Raw genomic sequence first — 5,947 nt, forward strand, 5'->3', positions numbered from 1 at the left:
GATCTCTTCATATTTTTTTAAGCCTGATTGTGACAGGTGACATACAGAAAGACAAAGCTAATAGGGCAGGGGCGGACTGGGTATCAAAATCGGCCAGGGCATTACCATATAAACCGGCCCACAAATTGCATGTCATATATTTTCGGTTAAGGGGGATTTTTACCCACTCCGCAATTTATATATATGTGAGCAGGTCAGGCAGGCGCGAGTGGGAGAGAGAGGACCTATTCTCTGCTGCTCAACATTAAAATTTACCAACAGTAGGCAGATGTTTGCGCTACTGGGTGGGCTCATCTGTGACACCTCAGTCTACGACCAAGGGGCTAGAGTCACCTAAGTAACCAGACATACTAAACTAAACTAACTTAACTAAATGAAAACAAGATAACAAACTTTTGTTTACGATAAATAAAACAAAAAGAAACTTTATTTACATACAAAAATCAATCAATAATAAAAAATAATATATACACTAACTTGACTAATCACTACTGCTGAACCCATCAACTAACTAAAACCCTCTAAATCTACACCACTACAAACACTAGCAAACTAACCAAACCAACTATCTAACTAAATCCCTACACTTCTACACTAGACCTAGATCTACACAAACACACTACAATAAACTAGTCTAGATCTACAATATCCTACTATTACACTCATAACACTAACACTAAAACAAGAATATCTTATTCTTAGGCTCAGTACCTTACTATTCACTAAGAACAGAACTGAGAAACAGACTATAAATATAACTAAGTTTACTAAGGCGATAATAAAGAAACAAAATAACACTAGCTTAGGCTTAAGCTTCCCTAGAATTAGATCTAGAATAGATCTACAGAAACAATAACAAAACTATCAATAGCAGAAACAAAGTAACACTAGCTTCCCTAGAATTAGATCTAGAATAGATCTACAGAAACAATAACAAAACTATCAATAGCAGAAACAAAGTAACACTAGCTTCCCTAGAATTAGAATAGATCTAACAACAGCATTTATTAACAGCAGCTATTAGCAGTAATATTCAACAGCAGCAGTTAAAAGCAGTAACACAGCAGTAATAATAGCCTGCAATACATAAATGCAAAACTATATTAGATCTATATTCTATTAGGACTGAAGGACGCCGCCATCTTCCGTACAGCATGTTGCCAACTATTATGACAAATAGTCCAAGTAGAAAATAAAACAACTACCTTACACATAGTATAGATCTAGTAAAAAATATAAAATATTTCTACACTTACAGGCCGTCCCAGGTACAGGAATAAAAAGATAATTAGACGACAGACCACAAATATCTTCAGCTGTCACACAGGCAGATATGGTACTGACCACTGGTCAACTGTACACTGAACTGTTTTAAAACAGCGTGGCATCACTTTTTATACACAAAAAGCGGAAGTACAAATAATTAGTTTGGCACTAGCCTATAAAAATAAAATATATAAAAAAATAGCTCTGGGAGCGCAAGCTCACATATATATATCTAATATATAAATATAAATATATAAATATATATATATCTAATATATAAAGTAGACTGTTTGGTGTATGTATGTATGTATGTATGTCCGCGTATAGAAAAAAAAACCGCTTGACCAATCTTGATAAAACTTGGCAGAAATGTTCCTTGGGTGCCAACTTAGACCGTAGTGTATGTATTGTTCCCCTAAAACAAACTTAAGATCCTCAAACAAAAAGAAAACCAACTCTATTACAGCTATAGTATTTTATGGATCTAGGCCATGTTTACAATGTTGACACGAGAAAAGATCGAAAGGATTTAGATCTAGATCTAATTTTAAGAACTAAACTCTGCACTTATAGTTGTTTTGTTTTTTTGACACATGAAAATACAAAATATAGTTTATTGATTTCATTATTTAATAAAATTAACCTTAAAATTTGTGTTTCAAAAGCATTTTTACATTAATTCGTTATTTATATCTGCGAATTTAGATATCAATATGCATATTCTTTCATTAGACATTACCAAATGGTTACACATTAACACATCTCTCTACTGACTCTTTTCCTAGGTATAAAAATCTTATTGATCTCTAAGATGATAAAACTTCTTTTCGCAAAGATAGTTTTATGCTTTAACACATGAACATACTAATTATAGTCCATTCATTTCATATTTTAATCAAATTAACATTCAAATTTGTGTTTCTAAAGCATTTTTAATACATTCGTTCGCTGTTCGCTAAAGCTGCGTAGCCGTGTTGAGATAGGCCTATATTCATTCATAAAAAAAGGTCACGCACGCGCAGAGCAAAGCCTTCACGCAGCACATAATGAACTCTATAAAAGCCAATTTTTAGATTTAGATTATTCTAGATCTAGATGTCTACCTCAAGATCTACTTTATACTTTAACACATGAACATACAAAATTAAGTCTATTCATTTCAAATTTTAATCAAATATATGTAGGCCTACAAGCAAATGTTTTAATTTGAAAAAAATGGATTTAAGTAGATTAGCTATTTTGATTTGATGGCTTCATTTATACTATTCTTACATTTACACATTCGCTTTATTTATTACATTATTATTTCGTTTAAATGTTTTAAAAACACTCTCAGTGACTATATCGACAGTAATACGCAAATAAAGACCCGAGGGTAAAATAGGCTATGTCTAGTATATATATATATATATATTATATTATATTAGTGTGTGTGTATATGTAATTAATCTTCATTAAATTCTGATCTTTCATTCTTTCAAACGTTTTTTCTATCCAAGAATACTTCCTTCCTGTAATTAGTGGTAAGACAGTACACACCGCCAAAGGGCAGCTAGGGAGTCCTGGGGAGCGCTGTGAGCTCCCCCCCCCCAAGCATTAGTTCCGTTATTTTAAGCTTTAAAAATGCATGTAAAATGCACCAGAAAAATGTGAGTAGCCTACTGCTGCTCAACATTTGTTCATTTTTTTACATTATAATATTAATGGAAATACTTTTAGAAACAAAAGATAATAAAATATTAACAAATAGATGTGAGCAGGTCAGGCAGGCGCGAGTGGGAGGGCCTATTCTCTGCTGCTCAACATTAAAATTTTACCTAACAGTAGGCAGATGTTAGCGCTACTGGGTGGGCTCAATCTGTGCACCTCGGTATGGTGACCAAGGGGCTAGAGTCACCTAAGTAACCAGACAACTAACTATACTAACTTGACTAAGTGAAAACAAGATAACAAACTTTAGTTTACGATAAATAAAACAAAAAGAAACTTTATTTACATGGAATCAAATAATAATAAAATATAATATATACACTAACCACTATAAACTACCCTCTAAATCTACACCACTACAAACACTAACTTGACTAACAAACGAACCAAAATAACTAACACAAACTGATCAAACCAACTATCTAACTAAATCACTACAACTACTACACTAGACCTAGATCTACACAAACACACTACAATAAACTAGTCTAGATCTACAATATCCTACTATTACACTCATAATACTAACACTAAAACAAGAATATCTTATCCTTAGGCTCAGTACCTTACTATTCACTAAGAACAGAACTGAGAAACAGACTATAAATGTATAAATATAACTAAGTTTACTAAGGTGATAATAAAGAAACAATATACATAACACTAGATCCTAGATTCCCTAGAATTAGAATAGATTTCAATAGATCTACAACAGCAGTTATAAACAGCAGCTATTAGCAGTAATATTCAACAGCAGCAGTTAAAAGCAGTAACACAGCAGTTACACAGCAGGCCGTCCCAGGTACAGAAACAAAAATATAATTAGACGACAGACCACAACGATATTCAGCTGTCACACAGACAGATATGGTACTGACCACTGGTCAACTGTACACTGAACTGTTTTAAAACAGCGTGGCATCACTTTTTATACACAAAAAGCGGAAGTAGAAATAATAAGTTTGGCACTAGCCTATAAAAATAAAATATATAAAAATATAGCTCTAGGAGCGCAAGCTCACATTCATCCCGCCTTAAATTTTTGCGTCCTCGCAAAACAAAATACTAACAAACTACTTAAAATGCATTACATACATACTGCTGACATATTATACCATCAAAGAAAATACACACTAAAATCGATTTCACACAAAAATATACATCTCCATGACATGACTTAAATTATATTTCTTTACAAGGACAAAAGCAAAAAAAATATACACTTCATCAGCTAAAAACACAAGAAAATACTCTTGATTCTGTACATTCTGAAATAGGTTTAGCAACTACTAAACTTTTGAAAAAAAAGCTTTCAAATACACATGTAGATAACATGTACTCATAGAGTTATTACAAACTAATACATCTTGATACATTGGAATGCAACCAACATATTAAATAAAAATTACAAATATACAAATGAAGAATTGTGCTAGTATGGTGAGGAAACAAACTTCATTTCCTCCTCTCTTACATATCGGTAAGTACTGCCGTCTTCTGCCTCCACCATGTACCAGCCAGAAGCATACTTGGGTACTGCAGTAATTACGAAACAAGAGGGTTCATACTGCATGAACATTCTTCCCTGGCCTCTGACTCTCTGTTCCACAAGAACTCTGCACCCAATGTTCAGAAGGTCGTTCCTTTTCTTCTGCAACTCAGGAACCTCATGGGAAAGCCAGGTGGATTCTGGTTGGACCGGATGAAACTGTAGGAAAGGATTTGTTTCCCTACCTCCTTCTGCATGATTACTGGAAGTGTCAGGTGAGGCAACTTCTGAATGAATCGACATCATTTCTGCCACTGCAGGTTGGTTTCTGCGAACAATTGAATCAGGAGCAGTGTTGGATCGCCTAGGATTCTGTGGCACCTCAACTGGCAATTCTGTTGGCTTGGGGGCAGGTTGCAGTTGTACTGCCTGTGGTTGTTCCACTGAGGCAACCTGAACGTGATTCAATGCTGCAGTGACATCAGGGCAAGCTCGGGTGAAATGGTCCCGGCTTCCACAATTCGAGCAGTTGCTTCTAGAAGGGTGTTGCTGGTGATCCCGGTTCCCTGGCTTCTTTCGCTGACCTTGGAACCTGTTCTGCAGCCTGCAATTTCTTGCAAGATGGCCAGGTTTGCCACATGTGTAGCATTTCCTGTTTTTCTTCATTGGCCTCTTCTGGCTAAAGGTGCGCTTTGGTTGCCTACCCGGTTGTGAGGATATCTGTCTCACATTGCTGCTAATGTGATCGGGCTGATGGTTGTTGCAGTGGGGACAGCTATAGTTCTGTGGCCCTGAAAATTGTAGGCGCACAATCTGGGCTGCAAGCTCCTCCACTTGCTTGGAGAGAGCAGCTAGCTGGCCTTCAATCTTTATCTCACTGCATGTCACCTATGTTGTGGCTTGAGAGGTTACATGTTCATCTTCAGCCCATCTGATGGCTATGTCCCTTATGGACAAAAAGCTAATGTCTGGTCGTTCAAGCAGCCTCTCTAGTAAATCTCTCCTAAGGGCTCTGTCGTTGAGATTTTCCACAAAATGATCTCTCAGGACAGTTTCATCAAGGACTGCCGCTGAAAGGGCTCTCTGTCTGTCTACCACTGCTTTGAACGATTGCTGTATCCGATGCGAGTAGGAGCGAATAAGCTCTCCTCGGCGTTGACTGATGCGGTAGAGTTCTCCCATAAGCTGAGAGACACTCCTCCTCTCACCATAGGCTGACCGTAACAGTTGGGTCAGTGCCTCTGGAGACTCCCTGGTTGCTTGAGGGTAAAAACCAAGCTCAGCCTTCACTGACTCCCCCAGATGAGAAATCAGGAACTCACACTTTTCATCTGGCTGCTGTATGTGCTGGGACTTCCAGGCTCTCTCTATATCTTGAAGGAACTCTTCGACTTCCCTGGCTGGGCCATCGCCATGGAAGCGTCGAATGTTCCACTCCGTTCTTGGCACCACAACCACTGTCTGAGACGGCTGCATTCTTGC

Source organism: Biomphalaria glabrata, chromosome 1 (genome assembly GCF_947242115.1).
Source record: "Biomphalaria glabrata chromosome 1, xgBioGlab47.1, whole genome shotgun sequence".
Lineage (NCBI taxonomy): Eukaryota > Metazoa > Mollusca > Gastropoda > Planorbidae > Biomphalaria > Biomphalaria glabrata.